Here is a 24,783-nt window from a genome sequence, read left to right on the forward strand (position 1 = left end):
TAAGGTTAGAGATCGTGTACCCTATTCCTGTGCCGACCTTTTGAGGTGTCCTCGTAAGGAGAGACAGTTACGGGTCAGCACTTTTCTCTTCTTTTTTTCTGTTCAAACCTATTATATACCGGTCAAAGAAACCTGTCCAGAATAATATTGATCAGTCAGCCTGCTATACAACTGGCCGAGATGTAGACCCTTCTAAGCAAACTTGTAACACAGAGGCACGTTTCCAGCGCTATCTGTCCCGGGAACTTTCAGCCTTGCCATTTGTGTTAATCATCTTTCAATGGCAACGATTAGGGTTCAGCGCAAAAGGGATTAATTCGTACAACCCGTATTTCTGTTAATTAAGAAGCGTCAAATCATGAAAGTGTCAAGTACAACAGACAAAATAGAACTGGCAGAGCATTCGAAGCTGATTAATAGACGTAAAGTATGCGATGTAAGAAGGTATAACATGGAGAGAATTAAGCACGCTCTGAAAAACGGAGGAAGCGTCAAAGCAGTGAAGAGGAAACTTGGGATAGGCAAAAGGCGGATGTATGCACTAAGGGACAAAGAAGGCAAATTAACTACCAATATGAATAGGATAGTTAAAATAGCGGAGGAGTTTTACAGAGATCTGTACAGTAGCCGAGACAACCACGACCTTAATACTATAAGAACTAGCAGTAACCCAGACGACACCCCACCGGTAATGATAGCAGAAGTCAGAAAAGCTTTGGAGAGCATGCACAGAGGCAAAGCTGCTGGTGAGGATCAAGTAACATCAGATCTGCTGAAAGATGGAGGACAGATTGTGTTAGAAAAACTAGCCACTCTATTTACGAGGTGTCTCCTGACGGTAAAAGTACCAGAGTCTTGGAAGAACGCTAACATCATCTTAATACATAAGAAAGGAGATGACAAGGACTTGAAGAATTACAGGCCGATCAGCTTGCTCTCTGTAGTATGCAAGCTATTTACAAAGGTAATTGCTAGCAGAGTAAAGAAAACATTAGAATTCAATCAACCAAAGGAACAAGCAGGATTTAGAACAGGCTACTCAACAATTGACCACATTCATACTATCAATCAGGTAATAGAGAAATGCTCAGAGTATAACCAACCACTATGCATAGCCTTCATAGATTACGAGAAGGCGTTTGATTCAGTAGAAATATCAGCCGTCATGCAGACACTGCGGAATCAGGGCGTAGATGAAATATATATAAACATTCTGGAAGAAATCTACAGGGGATCAACTGCTACCATAGTGCTTCATAAAAAAAGCAACAGAATGCCAATAAAGAAGGGTGTAAGGCAGGGGGACACAATCTCCCCAATGCTATTCACTGCGTGCTTACAGGACGTTTTCAGAAGCCTAGAATGGGAACAGTTAGGGATAAGAGTTAATGGAGAGTACCTCAGTAACCTGCGCTTCGCCGATGACATTGCATTGCTGAGTAACTCAGGGGACGAATTGCAACTCATGATTACGGAGTAAGACAAGGAGAGCAGAAAGGTGGGTCTTAAAATTAATCTGCAGAAAACGAAAGTAATGTACAACAACCTCGGAAAGGAGCAGCGCTTTGCGATAGGTAATAGTGCACTTGAAGTTGTGAAAGACTATGTCTACTTAGGGCAGGTAATAACCGCAGAGCCTAATCACGAGATTGAAGTAACTAGAAGAATAAGAATGGGGTGGAGCACATTCGGCAGCCACTCTCAAATTATGACAAGTAGATTGCCACTGTCCCTCAAGAGGAAGGTATATAACAGCTGTATCTTGCCGGAGCATGTCAGCAGAAACCTGGAGACTCACAAAGAGGGTTCAACTTAAATTGAGGACGACGCAGCGAGCAATGGAAAGAAAAATGGTAGGTGTAACCTTAAGAGACAGGAAGAGAGCAGAGTGAATTAGGGGACAAACGGGAGTAAAGGATATCATAGCTGCAATAAAGAAGAGGAAATGGACATGGGCCGGGCATGTAGCACGTAGACAGGATAACCGCTGGTCATTAAGGGTCACCAACTGGATTCCCAGAGAAGGGAAGCAGGGTAGAGGGAGACAGAAGGTTAGGTGGGCAGATGAGATTAAGAAGTTTGCGGGTATAAATTGGCAACAGCAAGCACAGGACCGGGCTAACTGGCGGAACATGGGAGAGGCCTTTGTCCTGCAGTGGACGTAGACAGGCTGATGATGATGATGATGATGATGATGATGATGTATTTCTGTCACGATGTTCGTATTCCCCAGCTTTACAGAAGATTAGGATAGGTTCGGTACGTTGACCATAATTACGATTCGGTTGACATACCCGCGGAAGACGAGGAAGAAGAAATGCGTTCGGGCATAATTCTGCCTTGAACAACTATCGTTTTTTTAAACTGTCAGAATTCTTGACTTTCTCTGAACAAGCGGAACGGAAGACGTCACCCCCCGGGATGGGGGACCATCCATCCAACGAGACAGCGGGCCCTAGCAGTTTGCACAAGGATGGACCGAATGTGGGTGACCGCGTTGGCGTATCTGCTCCTTGTGATGATTCTACCGAGAGCTCATCAGTGGAAGAGATGGAATCGGAAGCCGACTTCAGGACATTCAATACCCACCGGTTGAAAAGGAAGCTTCGCAGGACGTCATCAACGGCGGAGCCACAACCGGCGCTAGACAAAGGCAAGCGATGTTTCACCATCTCGTATGTACCCATGTCTACATCAGACAACCTGAACTCACTAAATAGGCCTTCATTCACTAATTATTTCGAGCGAGTAGCACCTGCTCAAGTGAATGAAGTTCGCATAAATAGCAGAAAAAACATATTGTCAGTTGATGTGACAAACAAAACTATTCTTGACAGACTGAAGGCCGTCACGCAGCTCGGAAGTATTTCAGTTCGCGCGTTTCTCGCTCACGGGAAAGGAACAACGACTGGCGTGATAAATGATGTCGATGCTGACATCACAGACGCTGGCCTGCAGAATCTTGTGACGTCAACAGTCAGAATCGTGACCATACGCTGCTTCAGACAGTCTCGCTGCATCAAACTAGTATTTAATTCTGAGACTCTGCCCCCTAGCGTGAAGGTTGGATACGTGAGACATCCCGTGCGCCCTTACGTGCCACGGCTTTTGCAGTGTCACAAGTGCTACAAGTTGGAACACGTCAGCGCAGTGTGCAAAAGTGAGACAACTTGCCAGCGGTGCAGCGGGTCTCATAAGGTGGAAAACTGCGATACTGCTGTTTCATTGAAATGCCCAAACTGCTCTGGTGCACATGAAGCAACGTCGAAAGAGCGCCCGAAGATCAAAGAAGAAATTCGCGTCCTGCGGAATGTGGTCAGAGACAACTCGACACACAGAGAGGCAGTAAAGTTCATCCACCGACACAGACGTCGTCCAAAGCGTAGACACCAGCGAAAGCATAGTGGACGTAGGAGTGATGCATCACCATCAGCAACAGATGAACATACACGTGCGCATTATCAGGCCGCTACACCCATGTTGTACGCACCACGTCCCAGGGATGCAGAAAGTGAATTAACGCCCGCGTTGCACGCCGATGCTTCAGATACTGAGTGGCCTTCGCTACCAACTGGAGCAATAAAAAAGACCACATCATGGGCGGCAACTTCAAAGAGGGTGGAATATCATAGGCAAGACACTGAGAAGAGCCAAACTATGCTGAAGCATCTACTAAAATCTATTCGTGCGATTCTCAACGAGCTACACACACCAGGGGCGAAAACATCAGTGCAGATCCTCAACGTGCTGGAATCGCTACTGCTGACCCTTCCATAAACAGTATGGTGAATTTCTTCGATGAACGTGTGCGCACCTCTGCTATAATGCAGTGGAACGCACGAGGTTTGCGAAGCCGATTGTCTGACTTTCGACAACGGATGTTTAAATACAAATTTCCGTTGTTGTAATATGTGAGCCGAATATGATGTCGTCGTTTCGTATTTCTGGATACGTCACTTTGTGGTCACGTGATGATCGAAATGCGAGCAAAGTAATTATATGTTACGTCAAGATTTAACGTACGTGAGACATACCGTGGCTCCTCATGCTTCTAACGACTATATTTGCCTATCTATAAAGCACAAGCGACGTTCAATATCAATCAATGGTGGATGCATTCCTCCTAGAAGCCACGTGGACTGTTCCCATCTCTTGTCTGTGCTCCAAGCTTGCCCTGGACCACATGTATTAGTTGGCGATTTTAATGCACATCATCCCATGTGGGGTTCTGCCTCAATGAACACCCGCGGTAGTGACATTGCCTATTTTGTGCTCAATCAGGGCCTGATGTCCATTAACGATGGTTCACCTACTTACCTCCGTGGCGCATCGTACAGCAGCTGTCTGGACGTATGTTTTGTGAGCAGAAGTCTCTTGCCTACCACCTGTTGGTTCGTAGACGTTAAAACACATGGAAGTGACCATCTCCCTACATATATACAGCTAAAAGGATTCTATCGTTCGACTCCCCGGCCTGTTAAAAGCGTAGACTGGCCAGGATTCCAAGCTTCCGTAAATGCTCAGTGCGGGAACATTCAATCTATATCTGAAATAGAAAACCTAATTGCATCAGCCTTAACAACGCATACGAAACTTGTGAATGTGTCGCTACCAAGATCACAGCTTGACGCACAATATAAATACCTTCGTGCAATCCGTCGCCGGGCAGAAAGAAAATACAGGAGGACGAAATCACCATCTGACCTATCTACAGCACGCCAAGCACAACGACATGTATTGCGACACCTCGATAAGCTCGATAGGCAACGGTGGAGGCTATTTTGTAGCTCTCTTGATCCCAGAAAACCCCTGTCTCGAATATCGCAAACTGTCCGAAGCCTTCAGACGCCCACTCAACAGTTGTTCCCTTTTCGATCTTTGGCTCTAAAGCAAGGTCGACCTGAAGTCGAGGTTGCAGAAGATTACTGCCACTTACTCGTAGGTGTCCTCCTCATCGATATCACCTTCGTATTCAGCCTCACCGCCATCCAGCGACGATCGCCTCGACGTACCATACACAATGCACGAACTCGACGCTACGATTTCCTCGTCCCGACGGTCGTCCGCACCAGGGCCTGACGGAATTACTTATTCGGCTCTATATCACCTCAGCCAGCAAGCAAGGCAGGCTCTCTTGTCGTTCTACAACTCTACGTGGGAAACAGCGACAGTCCCAGAAAGTTGGAAGTGCAGCCGCATAGTGGCCTTACTGAAACCAGGCAAGTGTGCACACGAGTTGTCTTCTTATAGACCCATTGCCCTAACCAGTTGCATCAGTAAGGTGATGGAACGCATGGTGCTGGCAAGATTGGAATGGCTGCTGGAGAATAATGTCGGCTTACCAGATTTTATAAATGGCTTCCGTAGAGGTCGATCATCTATAGACGCTGTTGTAGATCTAGTGTCTTCTGTTGAAAAGGAAAGACAACGTCGGAGATTGGTAGGGGCCATTTTCTTAGATATAAAGGGCGCGTACAATAGCGTCTACCATGAGGACATTCTTGACGCACTTCAAGACATCGGCGTAGGTGGCCGACTACACGAATGGATAGGGAGCTATCTCAGAAGAATTACCATTTTTATGTCGACATCCGACGGTGACACGGCGAGGCACCTCGTAAGCCGTGGAGTTCCACAAGGCGCAGTCCTGAGCCACATGCTTTTTAACATAGCACTCATTGGCCTTGAAGCTGAGCTTCCCGACGTTGTCAGAATCAGTGCGTATGCGGACGACATATGCATATGGGCATCTGGAGCAACGCGACCAGAACTGCGAGCAAGGCTACAACAAGGCACATCAATAACAACTAAGTACTTACGTCGTCAGGGCCTAGAACTTTCAATAGCAAAATGTGCTGCATTGAAATTTACGAAGAAATCAATGTCGCGGTACCCAATCTTCGCCCATGGAGCAGTGATTCCCGTGGTCAAGCACCACCGCTATTTAGGGGTCGTCATTGATCGCAACCTGTCCTGGTCAAAGCATGTGACTGTGCTGCGAAACAAACTAATCAGTTTTGTGTATGTTCTTCGTGTTATAGCAGGACTGAGATGGGGCCCTTCGGAGAAAAGTCTTCTGCAGTTATACAAGGCATTGTTTGTGGGCTATATAAGGTACAGCTCACCTGTGCTTTCCAGCATGCGGGCAACGTGCCTTCGTACTTTAGAGAGCCTTCAGGCACGAGCACTGACAATATGCCTTGGCCTGCCACGGTGCACGTCCACGTCTGGCACTATAGAGGAGTCACGCACCTACCCTATACAGATTTACACGTCCTGCGAACCTCTTCGAGTGCACCTTCGTCTGCTGACCCGACATGCACAGCACCCGTTGCCTTCGCTACAAGTGGACCGACCAGGCTGTACCTATTCGCGATGCCTCCATACGCATAGGCACATGATCCCTTCAGGCTTTGCACCTGCCGTAATCCCTGCAGTGCCTCCATGGACATGGACTAAACCGCTGGTGTGCCTTCACATACGTGGAATTTCGTATAAGTCGCGTGTTTCTTATATTGCCCTCAAGCAACTCACCTTGGCACATTTAGATGACCGATACAGTGACTCTGTGCACATTTACACCGATGGATCCGTAACTTCATCCGCCTCAGCTGCAGCCTTCATGATACCTCAACTCAGTATTTCCCGACAGTACAAATTAGATCATAGGTCATCTTCGACAGCTGCAGAGCTTGTTGCTATACAAGAAGCCATAAAATTTGTGAAGACCAGGCACCGCGTAAATGGACGATTCTGTCTGATTCAAAATCAGCGCTTCAAGCTATTCATTCTTGCTCAAGAAGAGGCCAATTTTACGAGTTAACGTTAGGAATCGTCCAAGCATTTGACCTAACACACAGGAGCGGTCACTTGATTACACTCCAATGTATTCCTGGACACTGCGGCCTAGTTGGCAACGAAACAGCCGATAGCTAAGCAAGAGCGGCAATATACAACGCTCCTAAGTACGTCAAAGTACCGTACTCGCGAGGTGACGTCAACACATTGTTGAGATCACTCATACGTGAATGCGCTGCCACTTACTGGTCGCTACCAGATCACCGGAACAAGCGCCTGCGGGAAACAGACCCCGGTATGACTTTTCGTCTTCCAGATAAAATCAGCCGAAGACATGCTAATATACTGCATTGACTTCACCTGGGCGTCGACTTCACTCGCCACTACACCCACCTAATCGGCCGTGCGGACAGCCCGAATTGTGAACGCTGCCAAGTGCGCGAAACGATAGCTCACATATTTTGTGACTGTGCATTATACGTGGCGCATAGAAAAATGCTAACTGCAACGGTGGCAAGCATTGGACAAACACCATTAAGTGAAAGCCACATATTGTCAGCAATGAACGACCAAACAGTGTCAAAAACTGCTACAAAAGCTGTTCTAGATTTTATAAAAAGCACTGGACTAGAAACTAGACTGTAGGGTACTATGCTAAGTGGCTACCGTACATACGCACCACCTCTTCTTGTCCCCATCATCACCCTTCATCCCTCTTTCCTTACCCTTTCCCTTACCCCTGTGTAGAGTAGCAGGCTAGAGCGAACTAGCTCAGGCCGACCTCTCTGCCTTCTAATAAAGTCTCACTCACGGTATGGTACGGCTCGGTACGGTGACTCATGAGTCGACTCACTCAGGGTAACTCAGTCTCACACTGAGCTGTGAGTGGGCGTGTAATATTTTAGTGAGTCTGAGTGCGGTTGAGTCCAGCTGAGGAAAGCTTTTATGAGTGAGAGTCTCAATGAGCCCCATGGGCGAGGTATATATACCATGGGTGAGTCTGAGTGAGCTCCACATTGTTCGGCCAACCTCTCGCCCTATCTTCTGGACTTGAGCATTACTGTAACCCTTATGTCGGCTCACATTTATATTATGTTTGCTCACATATGCAGTAGCGTTACGCCAGCTAAATGTATTTTTATTAGATGCGGAGCATCTTATACTCGCGCCTTGTAGTGCGCCGTCCGCGCCGTCCGCGCCGTCCACACCGCTTCTCGAACATTCGACAGCTGACGCGCGCGCATGCGCCGTCGCGCCGTCGCCCACTCTTCCGCCATCTGTGCATCCCTTCCTCCTCTACACACCGCGCGCGCTTCACTCCGCCACCATCTGTGCACCCTTCCTCCTCTACACACCGCGTTCGACATCTACAATTCTCCTATTCTCCAGTGGACGCGCATGTGGCGTCGCGCTTCGAGAACATTCAACAGCTGACAGTGCATGCGCCGTCGTGCTGTATATATACTCAAGGTCGGCGCTCGCTCGCTCAGTTGCCGCTCGTCGGTTGGTTTGTACGGCGCGTCGACGTCCAAGGTCGCGGTGAAATGAATTCCAACGAATCCACAAACACAATGATCGACGTCCCTTCGACCAGCGGCGCCCTTTCGCATACGTGTGTACGTGTTCACTCATTTAACACCCCCTCCTACAACCACGTTAACCAATTTAGCCATCGACCCAAGTAAGTCGCAATTTAACACCCCATTTCACAACCACGTTAACCAATTTAGCCATCAACCCAAGTCGCACTTTAACACCCCGTTAACCAATTATATGCTCCGCATCCTCCTCAGTGTTCCCCCGAGGGAAGCTGCGGGCAATTTTTTTAAACATGCTGATAATTCAGCGCTATTTTTTCTTTTGACACTTTGTGGTATCAAACCAGGATAGCTTAATGCTCTCTCATAGTATACATCGTACTCTGAATCATTGAACATTTTTTTTAAACACAAGTCCTTGTAAAAGAACATCTCATGTGAGTCCTTGCTTTCTATATAAATGTCCAGTGGATTTCTACTACTGATAACTCCTAAAGGTGAGATTAAAAGCGCCAAGATGAGCACCAATTATGCGAAGTATATCAGTGCTAAAATGAATTAACACCTTTTACGAAACAGCTAATAGTCCCTTAACGAACTCCCGAGTCGACTGATTCGGACTCATTGAGTTCAGATAGAACGGTGAGTCCAAGTCCGAGTGAATACGAGGGAGCAATATTTTGGCGAGTCTGAGCACGAGCGACTCCGAGTGAGGAAAAATTTAGTGAGTCCTAGCTCGGGTGAGTTCGGTTGGCGAAAACATTCGTGAGTGTCAATCCGAGTGAGCACTAAGGGTGAGCTATGTTTCATAAGTGAGTATGAGTGAGCTCTAAATTTTTTGCCGACACATGCCGGTACCTTACAGAACAGATAGAGACGGAAGGTGAATGCGTCTGCCTCAGGAGGTGGCATACCCGATTTTTTGGGCTGAGGAAGGGAAATTTTAAATTCTGTCTACTGCCGTTTTAAAAGCAACTGGAACGTTTTGATGGCAAATGTAGTGTTTGTTATGCGATTATTCGAAAGCTTGGCTTGTTTTCGTTCTTTTTTTCTTGTTTTCGTCAGTGATATGTGATAGAGAGTCTCAGTGCCACAATGTTACATCGTTCCTGTGTGTAGGTGCCATAAAAGTCAATTTTGTAACCGAGCGCAGTTGTACTAACCTGAACAGTTGTTACTACCACGCAATAACCTTCTCTGTGGGAATACGCAAAGTGCCTCTAGCACCTGTGTATGCTGGTTCAATAAACTTTTCTTTGTGAATGTAGCATCTCCCTCTATCCCTTTTAGCGAAGCGACATTTGTAGCAACTATATCATATATGCCACTTGAGACCTTCCGTACATTTTAAAACACATACTAACCACAAAATGCTTGTTTAAATGCTCATGCAAGCTAATGTTCAGTTCGCAAGAAACGGGTTCCACATATTCTGACATTATTATAGGACGACTGTTAAAGAAGCTACACCGGATAGAAAACCAGTGTATGTGTCCGTAGTTTGTCAAAGCAATAGCTTGTTTTATTTGCAAATTAATATAAACAACTTCTATTCACATAACAAAATAGTTCAAAAATTTTAAATAAAAGGCACAGCCACAGCAGCTTGACGAGTTTTACCCCCTTTGATGAGCAGTAGTGTCAGTGACACCAACGATGTCAAGTCGTTTCAGGGCGCCTTTAAAACACGGCCAATCTGCCAGGGTGGGTTGCGCCTGCTCACTGAGAAAGCAACCAGCTCATCAATCAAGACATCTGTTGTATAATGACTTTACTACTGATTTTTTTACATTTATTCTATTGTTGCAACTTTGTATCATGATATTGCAATTAGTTTTTGTTCACATGTAAGCCAACTTGTCATGTGTATTGCATGATGTCTTCATTGCAATGTAGCGCTGATGTGCTGAAGTGTATGTGCTCTTATTAATGGAATGTTATCAGACATTTGTTTTCTGTACATAGTTTAAAGAAACTTTTTTAAACGGTTCTAATACATGTGTTAGGGGACGCTGCACTGTTGTGAATATAAAATCCCGTAGTATATATTGTGGCGTCCTTGTTAATAAAAGAGTTCCGTGAGTTTCCGCGTGGAGTTCGGCTGTGTCACTTCTCCTCCCTTCCGGCCGGTGCTTCGGGCGCCGGGCCACTTGGTTCTCCATGCGTCACGTCCAACGCACTATGCAACAACTGGCGACGAAGATGGGAATTTGGCGAAGAGGTCTGCGGATCCACGTACATCAAGGAACAGTGTGAGCGTCCTGCCTGCCCATTACTTCTGTACCACTCACCCATATTTCAATTCTGCATTTGAGTATCTCGGCTAGTCAACAAGTTGGCTACAAGTCAACGTGCTTTTTCGGACGCTTCCAGCCCTCTGTCTTCCAGCCCTCTGTCTCGCCGGCAACATAAACGTCGTCATTCCCCCCGTGTTTTCCTTCAGTGTCCCGGCGTCCTCCAATGCCTTGGATGAAATGGTCTCGCGTCTTAAAAGTTTACATCGACGCGGTGGCCCCGGACGCAATGCCGGAGAGGAAGAAGACACTGCTGGTCAGTGTGCTTGGTCTGGAAGATATTACAATGTGGCTGACTAGCAGACGCATCTTGACGGTGTACAGGCTATCGGAGATCGTGCGGCTCGCGACGCGTATCAACAGGCTCTGGCCGTCCGCGAAGCATGCTTCGAGCCGCTTGAAGATACTGTCTACGTCCGTATACAGTTCCGATGCAGGGTGCAAGAACAGAACGAAAATGCTGTCCAGTTCGTACAGGAGCTGCATCGTTTGGCCTGCACCTGCAGTTTCGGTACAGCAGCTACGTCGATGATCCAAGATCAATTAGTTCAAGGGCTGTGTGACCCCAACTTGGTACAGTCTTTTCTCCCCTCCATCCCTTCCCTAGTGCAGGGTAGCAAACCGGATGTGCGTCTGGTTAACCTCCCTGCCTTTCCTTGCATCTTTATCTCTCTCTCGTCAGAATGGGAGGTGCGTTTACAGTACAGAAAGCATTGGATCACGCCAAGCAAGAGGAACGCGTCGCACGTATAATGCAGCAACCGACTACGCAAATAAATGGAGTTAAGCAACGCAAACATGGAAGCCGCGGCATTGGTCCTCATCAACTGTCTCTCATGCAAGATCAGACTCAACGGGGGCATGCTTCTTCCCCTGTACTTAGTCATCATCTCAGGTGAGTGTCTGCTTTCGCTGCTGCTCGTTTCGTCGCTGGGCGAATTTCCCGGGCTGTCCTGCGCGACGCTGGATTTGCAAAAGCTACGGCAATCAAGAGCACTTAAGCATTATGTGCCGTTCATCGGGCAATTCGGCGTCTGCACCGGATAGTGAGGAAGGCCAAGATCGTACTGCGACGAATACATTCACCATCCTCAGCGTAGGAGAATCCGTCAACGGCATTCAGGTAATGAGCGTTCCCGTACTTATCAATGGCGCCCAGATCACTATGCTCGTCGACACTGGAGCCGTCGTGTCACTGCTCAGCCTCCAGGATTATCAAAAGCACTTCCCGCTGGTCAAGTTGCTCAAATCGCCCCTCACTCTACATTATCATGCAGAGCAGGTAACTGGACTTGGGCTTCTTCCGAACGTCTGTACAATATCAAGAGAAGTGTGCGTCGGTGAAGTTTTTAGAAGCGAAGCAGCTCTTTGACTAGCCTGTGTAACGCTGTCCATCCGTGTCTCCGTGGCAACGCGCCGCACCGCGTCCCCCGCGCCTCAGTTGTTGGAACCATGCCAAGTAGGTCAAGTCGCATCTGCGCGTTGACGTCACTCTCTCTCTCTCTCTCACCGGCAGCCACTGCCGGCTCCTCCCAACACACCTAGGTGGTGTTGCTCCTCCGCCCGCTCACAACAAACTTCTCTCTAGCTTCATCCTCTCCACCGCCCGCAATGCTCTACCGCAAATTGGGTGCTGTCTAGCATTGGTTCGTTTAGCGCATAAATTCTATCTCACGAATTAAGTTCTGTCTCTGCTCGTTTATCTGCGATGAAATTTACACGAAACTAAGCCCGCTTACCGTGTCTTTGCGTTTCAAAGAAACGTTTACTCTAGTAAACGCTACACCAAGTTTCGCTTCAAACCATTTTTCCAGCATCCGCGTCAACACCTGTTTCAGTCGGGGCAACGGCGTGCGCATCGCATCTGCTTTGCATCCCATCATGGTTCCCTTCGGGAAGATCATTCATAGTTTTTCGTGACTGAAAAGGGCATGTCACTTCTGAGACTTGACCCAATTCAGGCGCTTCAGTTGGTGATTGGTGATTTTCGGTGAGACTTTGACCTGTACTGTGGCTCAACGAGACCCTCATCGAGTTCAAGAGCTGGCACACCGACGGGATCACTGGCCGGACCTCGAGGATTGTACAAAGTTCCATCAACGCCCATTTCGGCTGCCTAAGGAGGTGACCCATGACCTTGCGCGGCCCGAGGAAGCTGGACTGCTAAAGAGGGTGAGGTCATCAGACTGCAGTACTGGAGTGAGTGAAATACATGAGGATGGCACTGTCTTTCCTAGTGGCGATGTTAAGTCGCATCAGTTGCAATTTCATACCATGTGGCGTAGTTCTTATGTAATACCTACGCAAGTGCTCTATAGACAAGAGCACGCCTATCTCGCACCCAGGCGCCTTTGGCGGTACCCCTTCGCTTTCAGAGCCGCCATAATTTGTTTGGAACTGCCCAGGCACGCCTCGCTAGCTTGGCATGCAGTGGCTCAGAGAGTTTAAAATGCGAAAAAGCGCCTGTTCACGCTGCGCCCGCTTATAAAATGCCATCTAGGTACCACTGCGCTGTCATCTGAGGTGATAACAACCAGCGCAAGAGGAAGAAATTGCTGAGCAATGGCTGTGAAGTTCACGGCGCTTCGCGGGAATCGTGCCGGTGCGGTGTATTCCCATTGCACAGATTTCAGTCCACAACGAAAAACACTGAGCTCCACCGCCTTAAGATATAATCGCAATCAGCAGGAAAAACTACTAGCCCAGTGAAGTGTTCCAGTAAATGTATGTGTTTATTCAAGCGCGACTCCAGCTATTTCACTTTACAGCAGCGATTTGCGTGAAGTATGCCTGTAGTATGAGACACAAAACTACTGCCGTACTCTTTCGCAGGCCGCAAGTCAATATAGGATATACGTATTACGACTCACGTATGGATGCACGCACCGCGCTTGTTTAATACAACTGTAACGGACTACTATCGTTATGCGTGAACGGCGCGGAAAGCATCGCTTTCTACTCGGTCAAACTGCGACATGCCTTCACAGTCACTAGGCGAATCTGCACGTGCTTCCGGCCGGCGTCATCGTAGCATTTTAAAATATTGTTTCGGCTGGCACTTTTGCATCACGTGTGTGTTCTGAGTGCCCTGCAGGGCTGGCAATCGATACACATGCGGCGCATGAGCGTAAGTTCAAGCCAGATCCTAGCGATACGTTGACGGTGGCTTACAACACGAATTCTGCCTTGTCACAGCCAAGGCACGCCGCAGTTCGACTGAGTCGAAAGCAACGCTTTCCGCTGTTCGCGTTTGTTTCAATCGCAATAATACATACATGAGGAAGCTGCTTCCATAGTCTTGCACGTGCTGCAGACATTCCGGACTGTCGAAGAAGGTCTCCTTGATGTTTCACATGAAATCGGCATAAAATTCCAACACAAGAACAGCTCGAAACATGCTTACAGCCGGACTCGGGTCGTGAAGTTTCGCGTTTGATTTGCAGAGCGTCTGTTCGCATGACAGTTGAGAGTGTTGCTTCGCCCTGCTCGCAACAGATGGCGCCACGCGCTTTTCAATATGACGGCAAGCACTGCGCTCGCTCTGTTCTGGTGTATAGCCATGGGTGCATGCACAATGTTTCTAATGGGCTTAAAGCGCATAGAGTTCATGTAAGTGACGTAGGCTGTCAACTTCATGCGGTTGTCACTAGTGTCAGTGCTTGGCCCGAGCCTACTGTAGAACGTGTTACTGCATTTCGTGCGTCTGACCCGGCATCAGTACAAGGACCGTCTGTGGAACCGTGCCAGAAATCAGCCACATTACCTTGCAATGCCAATGTACGTAATACAGGGCTCCATGAAGGAGGCGGGAGGGTGTTAACGCGAGTCGGTGGATGCCATTTTATCATGCATACCACCGTGCCATTCCCCGGGACGCCATAAGCATTAGACCACACGAAGGCGATTATATTTTGAAATCTGCATATTGCGACCGTTCTACACGTATGCCTTGTACTTAAGTTATCTTATGTTGTTCTTATGTTATCTTGTTCCGCTGTCATGTAGCCATTTTTCCACTGCATTTTCTCGATACCAGTTAGGCAACATTCCTCCCGGAGGGGCAGATGACTTACTGTAATGTTGTATGGTGCAAGTTCATAGCAGTGTGTAAAGATATCATTTATCATTTCTGTAAGCATTAGTTACTTGATAAGTTGCGTTGTAGACTTGCAACTGCCTATATACATTTAGTTTTGTATAATAATTTCCTCTACTTCAGTATAATAATTATCTTTCTAACAAGAGGCGGGCTATGATGTATAGTGGCCTTGGTTCTGGTTTTAGTACATGTGTTAGGGGGCGCTGCCCTGCTGTATATATTGTGGCACCCTTGTTAATGAAACAGTTCCGTGAGTTTCCGCCCGGGTATTGGCTGTGTCACTTTCTTCTTGTTCTCGGCCGGCGCAACGGGTGCCGGGCACCTTCATTCTACGTGCGTCGCGTCCGATGCACGATGCAACATTATCTATATTGTCCCTGGCGCATGAGTTACATCTTCTCCGTCCATCTCTGGGACGGCATTAAGTTCTTCCATAGTATAGTACTAAGTTCTGTTAATTGTTGAACACTTTTTATAAACACACACTTTATTTCCTCCATTTAATCGGGACCACATATGGCTCTCCTAAAGCAGACTGCCGATAGTGCTCTAAAGCATTCCCAATTGATTCTAAACACAGCGAGGTGTTGTGTTTTTCTATCAACTTTATCGTTACTTGTTTATGTATAACTGCTTAAGAAAAAAAGAGAGCTATGACTTCACCTGTTACTTTTTTTAATCTTATGTCTCAATCTTAAATCTGAATCTCGCACTGTCTCCAAAAGCCATCGTGCGCTCACAGAAAAATAGAATAACTGCGAATATTGCGTTGTACATGAACAGAGCATAACACCTCTAAAAAAATCTTACTGCCTTTACAGGCTACTATAAATGTGTCAATAATGACTTTAGACAAATGTCTTGAAAATCAAGAAGAAACAATAATTGCATGCTTAACTCGAAGTGTATGACGTCATACATGATATGTGCTGACCAGAAAATTGTTTCGAAACTTCGGATAATACAACTGAAATCGTTCATTGTATATTTAGTAATAAAATCTGTCAATCTTTGCACGCGAATATTTGCATAACCAGCTCTGCGCGGTGATATAAAATTTCGAGGGAAGGGGGAGGGCGCATTGACTAGTTGATCAGTACACATAACATACTTGTTTCGACAAATAAAGTAAACGACGCTTCTCGCAATAATGAACGATGGCACTCCTCTCTCCAACTATATAACAGAGGTAATTGCTCCAGTGGTCCTAACCTCTGCTGAATTTCAATAATTAATTATTAGAAACGGTTGACTCCGATTCAGTTTATTAACCACGTGATTGCGCTGTAGCACAATCATAATAGGGTGGAGCTGAGCATAACACAGCCCACAAGATACTTTCTTAATTGAATATATGCACACGATTACTATCGCAACTCGTCTAGGAGTTATCAGGCATAGCCCAGTCAGAACTGCCATTGTCTAGTTACCAGGCATGCCCCTTGATGTATTCGTTGTTGAGAACGAGCAATTGGTCAGGCAACTATCTGGTCATCGGAAGCGTGGAAGCGTGAATACCAACCATGATCAGATTTATTGTAAGTAGTATTCTGCTCGCCTTCCTTAATGTCCGGCTTCAATGTTATACTTCCATATTCGTTGCCCAACTCACGGCTGGCATTCTTATTCGTCCTGGTCAGTATGAGACTGCCATTCGCTAACGAATCCCATTCGCTTCCTTCCTCCGGTGGAGAATGGGTTGATCCGCCTGCCACCACAAAGAGGACCGCAACCAGAGCACAGATGAGGCCAACGGCGAGTCCTAGAAAACCACGGAAAAAATCAAACTTGTACAGTTCGTCGGTCACGTTCTGTCGCTTGAACGGTTCGTGTGTTCCGTCAGTGAAAAATATGTGGAGGTAGCGGGCTTCTGCTGGCGATGGTAGCCCGGGAGCACTCTGGGCGGGACCACTGGCGTCGTTGCGAGTTGCCAAACCACGCAGCACCCTCGGCAAGTCAGGCCGCTCGGCAGTGGAGGTGGGCAGCTCGGATTCGGTCACCACTTGCAGTTCTTTCGACCGAGCAGGCCCCACGCGGCCCCTCCTTCGATCTGTAGTTGCTGGAAGAGCAGAGCGTAAAAGAGCGGCCATGATTCTTGCTTCTTGTCCTTGACATGGACCCACTTCGGACGACTGGAAAAGGAAGTCACCGAGGGCAAGGAAAATTCAGATCAATATGAGTATTAAACAATCAATTATACAGACAAATAAAGATCAGTATATAAGCACAAAGTGAAATTATATTTCAAAATAAATGAAAGAGAGCAGTCAGTATCTCAAGATAGGTTAGGGAAGGGGGCGGTCGCGAAAGAAATAAGACACAAATTTTCGCACATCACCGCAAATTCAAATAACTGTCAGACTATCTTGGGTTTCCAGGTTCTCTTAGACAGTAGCAATTTTGCTGAAAACGCATTAGATTATAAAGAAAGTGATGCCTAGAAATGGTTTAGCACGCTCCCTTTAAATAGACTCAATAGTAGCAGTAGTTGTTGCAGACTAGTAAATAAGTTGTGAAGGACATAGTGATGTGAATTTTCTTCTGAACACTAGAACACAGAAGAAGGCGATACGCGGGTTTCACAAGCGTTCGCTTTGACTGCACTGTCCATCATTACAATTTCCGAACGATACCGACTCCAAAAAAACTGAAATTATTGAATTTTGTTGCATGAAATAAAATGTTTACGCGTCTCGCTGCTGAGAATGTATGCTGTAATGAAATATACTGAGTTATTAAATCGAAAACATTATATGAACCATAGATAAAATAATATTGTCTGGTATCGAAAGAGTGATCCCGAACGGTACCGAAAATCACTAATTTAATGAGTGTCTCATGAAGGCCCACTGCACCACAGGACCTCATCAAAATTATTTCACGATCATGAGGGCAGAGATTCTTAGCGTTAGCATAAGGAATGGCACCTTACTTTCTTTTTTTTACAATGCAGAATGCATGAAAATGTCCTTTTACATTTAATTGTTTTTTTTAAGAATATGATCGGCACACTAATACAAGCACAGCAGTACTGCATATTGTACTTTCCTGGGGTCATATTCACAACGCTTTTAATGCGCAAATGACCTTCTTTATTGGCCACCTGGCTACTTTAACAATATGTCTTGGATCAATATTTAGTGAATTATTTTACTATATAGGAACAATTCTAGCGAATGGTTCGAACAAGGGCCCCCATTGCCTTCAGGAAATCAAGTTTTACAGCGTAACCTTATATGACTAGGCCATGTCCGAAATGTTCGTCGTCTGCGGACAAAACGTGCTTGGGCTACCTGAATACGGCCAACCCCAATAAAGAACGAATCAAGGAACAGCGCCGGCAAACACCATCGTGCTTGCGATATTAATTTGTTGAATTCCATGACTCCCCTGTAGTCGACTAGTAATAAAGGAGCTTGATTGATTGATATGTGGGGTTTAACGTCCCAAAACCACCATATGATTATGAGAGACGCCGGAAATTTGGACCACCTGGGGTTCTTTAACGTGCACCCAAATCTGAGCACACGGGCCTACAACATTTCCGCCTCCATCGGAAATGCAGCCACCGCAGCCGGGATTTGAGCCCGTGACCTCCGTATCAGCAGCCGAGTACCTTAGCCACTAGACCACCGCGGCGCGGCAGTAATAAAGGAGCTAATACACTGGCGGCATACACTAATGCGACAAGCCAGACAAGATGACGTATATGTCGCGAAGGGGGGAATGTTGCAATGAGATTCATGATGCTCAACTAGAAAACTCTAAAACAAGGATACGCTTAATTTAGAAGGGACTTTCTGGACAGACATATCAAATTTAGCTGCAGGATGCATGGTTGGCTATAGTTCGAAATTCTGTGCCATTTCTGTGTCTTCTCACTTGCTTCGCCGGTCATCCTCGTCCACAAAGTGGCATGACTGATAAAATTTTTTCAAGAACTTTTCACATAACGAAAACATTATATATAGTATTACAGGCCTCAGATTCATTTAAGGCTGGTGCATATGTTAACCAGCGCTCCGAAGCTGTAAGAATCAGCCACTTTCTGCACTGTAAACAAAGTGTATATAATGCAGCTGTAGTCTTGTACGCTCCATACCACCATGAAAGACTTCGACAACACAAAAATTTTGAAGCTCTTAAGTTACCTGTCCTCAAACAAAATGAAAGTAACATTTCAAATTTTGTGGTATTTAAAAAGTAGTGTATCATGTGAGTATTTAGTGAGAACACAAATGAGATTGAGTCGGTGTCACTGGATGACATCGGCGTATATTTAACGTTATTTAATACTACAGCAAGTCTGGTGCACAAACACTGGTTCCTTCTAGCGTGGCACTACTCGGGATCTCGGTTCTGTTGCCGTGGCACGTCCTTCTTCAGCAGAGACGTGGTCGCCACTGGCGTCCTCCAGCAGCGTCCGGGTCGCGAGTTCCGTCGCGTCGTGGTCCGTTGCAGTGACGTGATGCTCTCTTGCGGGGAACCGCAAATGGCGGGGGTTCTGCTCAGACGATGAGTTCTGATGATCCCCCTCCGCGGTCCCGAAGTCGTGGTGCGTCCTGAAGGGCGAGTTCAGGTACAACAGGACCAGGGCGACCGCGGACGCGAGAGTGAGGGCGGCGCACAGCATCACAGGCAGGCGGTCGCGAAACGGGCCGTGAGTATCGATGGAGCTTTCGGGAGCAGGGCGTTGCATGGGCCGGCCACCATGTTCGAGGTCTCTCGGAATCAGCGATATGGAGACGATGCGCCCGACCCTCACGGGTAGCCGGACGTCATTGTTGTCTGGATTCCAGGCAGTGTGCTCAATCGGCAGCTCGTCCACCTTTATTGTAAAGGAACGCCATTCTCTTGGTCTTCTACAAGGTCAATACATATTGAAAGTTAGCAAATGTAGTGTATTCTCCCAATATACAATCTAATGAAACTAATGTAGTGAAGAATAGGAGCTTCAGCGGCATTTCTCGGCGCGTCAGGGGCATCGCCATCAGCATAAGCTCGTGCTTGCTGCGCTTGGCCGGACGCTGCTGACTGCTTCGCTTTCGGCGTTCTGCGCTGCAAATAAACCCCGTTACACTAATATACAATGAAACCAAGAAAGATGTCGCGGAAACTTATGGTAGTCTTTAACTGTAGTGTAGTTATAATGGCACAAATGTTAAAGTGATCAAAAAGAGCTCACTTTTGGTAGGGTCCAAACCTATGATCTTCGGGTAACACGTTTGATGCTGTACGAGTTTAGCTGCAAATTTCTGCTGGAATTCATCAGTTGAGCTACATCCATTGGTTCATAAGGCTGCATGTAGCAAAATACGCGAGCATTTGATGAATTCCCCCTTTCACCCAATGGGTACTTAGTGAATCCAAATGCTACGTTGGGCAAGCGGCAAATAAACTTCAGCTTCAACTTATTTGTAGTCTCTAAATGAGAGCAGGTTCGGGAGAAGAGCGAGCCATATCACGCGAAGACTCTCGCAGGATATTCTGTACAGAGTAAACAAAACTGTAAACGCACATACTATTTATGACTAAAATGGTGTATAGAATATACATAGGCGTCTACTTCCTAAATATGTTGCAATAAAACAAAATGATGCAGTCACATTCTTCACTTAAAAGAATGACATACATAGCATCCGATTTGATGACACATCGAAGCGTATATGTGTATTTCTAAGGACCACTGTGGAACCTACGGCATGACTTCCCTCCTTGTGGTTGAAACAATTGTGTGAAATTTCTGGTTTGCGTCTTGCTAGTTTCCCGTATTATGCCTGTGCTTAGCAGTGTTTAACATGAGATGCAAAAAATACCACACCAGTTGTCATCCGAGTTCAGTTGGGCAAACACGAATGCCCCAATGATCCCCGTTTTTAAACCAGTAACAAAAAATATTTGTCCTTGAAGGTGTGAGTAAAAACGCAATGATTATTCGTTGAATACTTCTTCAATTTGGTAGCTTAAACACAGATATAATAAAATTTATGCAAAATACCTAAATACAGGTTGCTTTAGGTTAGTGTTTTGCTGAACAGTCAACTACGCATTCGAATGCCCGGTTTTTCAACACTAACCTATAGCGGTGCATAGGACACAGCGGACAGCCAAGGCAAGTAGAACACTTGACCAAAGAAACAACCCATATCTCTTTGATCCCCTTTTCTAATTTACTGTGAAAAGTTTACTTTTACGATTGTTACAAGGTGTTTGTTCATACTTTTTTAATACAGGAAAAAAAAAACATGGCAGAAGTCAACGACTTCCCAACATGAAAATAGCACAAACAACCACAAAACTTGATCCCTAAGTAGACATCAAAGATTAAAGCGCAAGCATTGGACGCCTCAACAAATAGGAAAGTCAACCATCCCCGTTGGTGGTGTCAATAATTCATCACGTGAAGACGCCAGCATTTAACGTAATCATAGCATATGGCATAATCTTGAGCTCACGTAACTTGACCTCACAAGATGAAGAGATCGCATCCCACCCTCGCTGTGTACTGCCTCCCCGATCGGCGAGTCGATCATGGAGGCCATGTAAAATCAGGGCAAGCGTATAAAGCTTGCATTGCCTCCCATTCTAGAGGTATAGTGCAAGACGACGTTACTACAGAGAACTCTCCAGCTAGAGTAGTGCGAGAATAAGTAAATCAACTGAGGAGGAATAGAAGATAGCTTTCCCCTTCTAGTTGCCTTCGGCGTTAGCATAAGGAACCCAGTAATTTCTTTTTGCTGCAATACTTTCGTAGGTGTATTTCTGAAGCATGCATCTCATTTGCTCAGTCACATACGTGCTACTCTCAAGCGGAAATCCGGTGCGTACTCTTACGCTATGTCGACTTTTTTGCAAAGTCTATCATGCTTTAATGTTATCGTTGGTTACTAGCAACGGCTGGTGACGCCGTCTTTTCTGAACGACTTTTTGAGAGGCTTTTTTTTAAACAATGCGTTCATTTAGGCTTCTTGGTTTGATTTTACAGCGTTCGTAAATTGTGCAAATTACAAAGACGAGAGAAACACACAAAATTAGATGTTGATAGCAACCATACGTGATTTACCAGATGTCTCAGTAGTTGCTTGGTGTATTATCGTTGGCCCACCACGTAAGCTTATGCGCTTTTGCTATTTAGAAAATAAATATAGCGAACTTGCATCTCAAGCGTCAAATACACCGGGTATAGCTCTTGCAGGAGCGAGCTGAACTTATTCTACAGCGTAACACCAACCTTATTCTGTCTTCGAGCCCTGGATCTTCTCCGCGGTTCGTGCCAATGCTTGATCACAGTGCTCAGCTTTCTTTCACTCTTATAAAGTGCCTTAGAAGAACCCGCTGGCCTCATCTGTGCAGAACCGGTTTCCTCTTCTTCTTCTTTGTCTCCTCCACTGTTATCTGGTCCTTACTGTTCTTGTTTGTTTATTTATTTGTTTGTTTGTTTGTTTGTTTGCTTGCTTGTTTGTTCGTTTCAATAAATGGCACGCACCCACATAAGGTGATTGGCCGAGAATGCAACGTCGAGATTTTTAAATGTTATTTCACGTAAGGCATATGGGATTAAAAACCAAGAATATGGAAATAAAACGGCAACAATACGTAATATATTTAATTTAAACTACAAGTATTATGCTTTTAAAGTTGAATTTTTTACTGCCGTATTAACCTCATGGAAATAATTTTGAAAATTTGAAGAATTTTAAATACCAGATTAAAATGGTACTCGTTGAATAGTTATAATGAAATTACACACGCCATCGAAGGCATCCTTGTGGCAGTATCCAAAGCCTGAGGCACCGAAGTTTAAGATTCCGAAGCTTGCTTGCTTGCTCAACCTTTTACAAATGAATCGTACCCTCTACGGGAGATAGGCTATATAAACCAGCGGGTAATATAGGGAGAAAAAATTAAAAAGTGCATGAAAGAAAATGAATTATTTGGTTGTCTAAAAATTATGTAGGTATAAAATATAATATGGAATGCCATCCAATTAGAATACAGTAGTTAAAAAATTATGCCCAATGCACATTTTTGACCCAGATATTGGTGAATTGCAATATAAGATGAGAAAAATAAAACTTATGGGACATATGGACCATCAGCTAGGGGTGAAATATAAGATATGATAAAAACAGTAAAACTTCCAAGACTAATGAAACGTAAGCCATACGTGGCCAACAAAATTTCACCTTAACGAGAGCATCAACTCTGAGAGCATAAATGCGGGATCGTTGTTTGAAGAACACTATGGACAGTTCGGACAAGCAGGACACCTGGTTTGGTAAGAGAGGTCGAGAAGGTGGAGCATAAATCCCCGTCAGGGAGTCAGAAGATCAAAGTTTTAAAAGGAACAATAAACACATCCCTTGTGAAGCCCAGTCTACAATCTGCAAAGGCATCGATAGGGTGTTCCTTTTTTCTTAAAGCTCATTCAAGTGAGACGTACAAAACAAAGTGCATATGATCACTGGTGTGTGTCCTCGCTTCAAGTAGAGCATGGAGAGAAGGACACCAAGCAATTGACTTCAGGCAATTTGCGTTAGCTCTCTGTTCACCCTTGTGGCCCCTCTTTGTTTCTTGCGCAATTTTGTCTGTCAAAACTACAATTAAGCAATGCCTCTTAGCACAATCACTTAGGCAGAAAACGCAGCAACGCACTTGAGGTAGAATTTTCAAGCATCACAATATAGAAGAATTCACTACACCATAGAGCATGTTGTGCCCAAAGTTGAGGGTAAGCTGATAGTATACAAATTTATAGAGCTATGGCACAACGCTGCATACGTCCTTATTGTACTACAAAGTACGAGAGGTCGGGCTATGTTTATAAACATGCTTTTTTGTAAGTTATGTTTGCCTGTGGCTGGCCGCTTCACTAATATGGGTAAGATCTGGAGTTGTTAAAATTTGATCCCACGAAGAATTAAATCGCAAGACAATTTTTGGATTCAGACCCTGAACCACGCAGGGCTGTCTTCACATAATATTGTCAGAATTTCACACAGTTGAATAACGAAGTTTTTAGACACCCTTTAACATTTATATCATAATGTTTCAAGGACAAGCTCGATTGGCCTACTGGTAATGGCATTCGACTGCTGACACGAAAGTCGTTGGATTGAATCCCAGCTACGGTGGTCTTATTTACTTGTAGGCTAAATGTCTATGCACTTTTTACGTGGGCACAAGTAAATAAACTCAAGATGATCGGAATTATCAGAGCCCTCTGCTGAGTATTTTTTTTCTTTTCCTCTCTCTCTCTATGTATTCGTTCTCTCTCCCATCAAAACAAAGCCTAATAAATTATTATAAGGGGTGCTGATTAGAGTTATTGCATCCCACGATGAAGAATTCTGCACACGTATTATGGGAGGGAAAGCTGAAGAGGAGGAACGCGGCGATGAAAAGGACGAAGAGAGTGCATGTGGGCTGGCTCATAATTTCTGCTCGATCTTCATGAAACAATGATTAGCTTCATCAGCGCCGCTGTTGACGACCCATAATGTATTGTTCTCTTATGCGGTGCTGACTAGAGTACCGGATTTCAATTGTTCTACGAATAATTCCTTTAGTATCCTATCCATGTTGTGTTAATACAACCAATTCTATACCTATAAAATATTGTCGCGTTATGTTAGTGCAAAATAATAACATTCCCAGTCTTCTCATTCTCAAAAGCTTATTCCGACGGTGTTATTTTGTTGGCCGCCTTTACTGATAATGATAGGTCCAGAGTCGAGATAGTCAAAATTTTTTCTTGCGAAAACCGGTGTGGTGAAATCTATTTCACGATACTGGGACTCTTTTGAAATGGCCACTTTAACGTGGCTAGGCCCTGTACTTTAACGTAGCATAGCCAGAGAGAACTTTGTCTTCGAGGGGGGGGGGGGGGTCAATCATGTTTTATGTGTCTTCGTGTGATTGCTTGTACATGTGCGTGCACGTACAAACATGCGAAATTGAAAATGTCGGGAAGGTTTAACCAACACACCACTCGCTACGCCAGTTTTGTTTTTTGTTTTTGTTTTCTTTTTTGCATTCACTGACAGTTGTTACA

Source organism: Rhipicephalus microplus, unplaced genomic scaffold, assembly GCF_043290135.1.
Source record: "Rhipicephalus microplus isolate Deutch F79 unplaced genomic scaffold, USDA_Rmic scaffold_83, whole genome shotgun sequence".
Classification (NCBI taxonomy): Eukaryota; Metazoa; Arthropoda; class Arachnida; order Ixodida; family Ixodidae; genus Rhipicephalus; species Rhipicephalus microplus.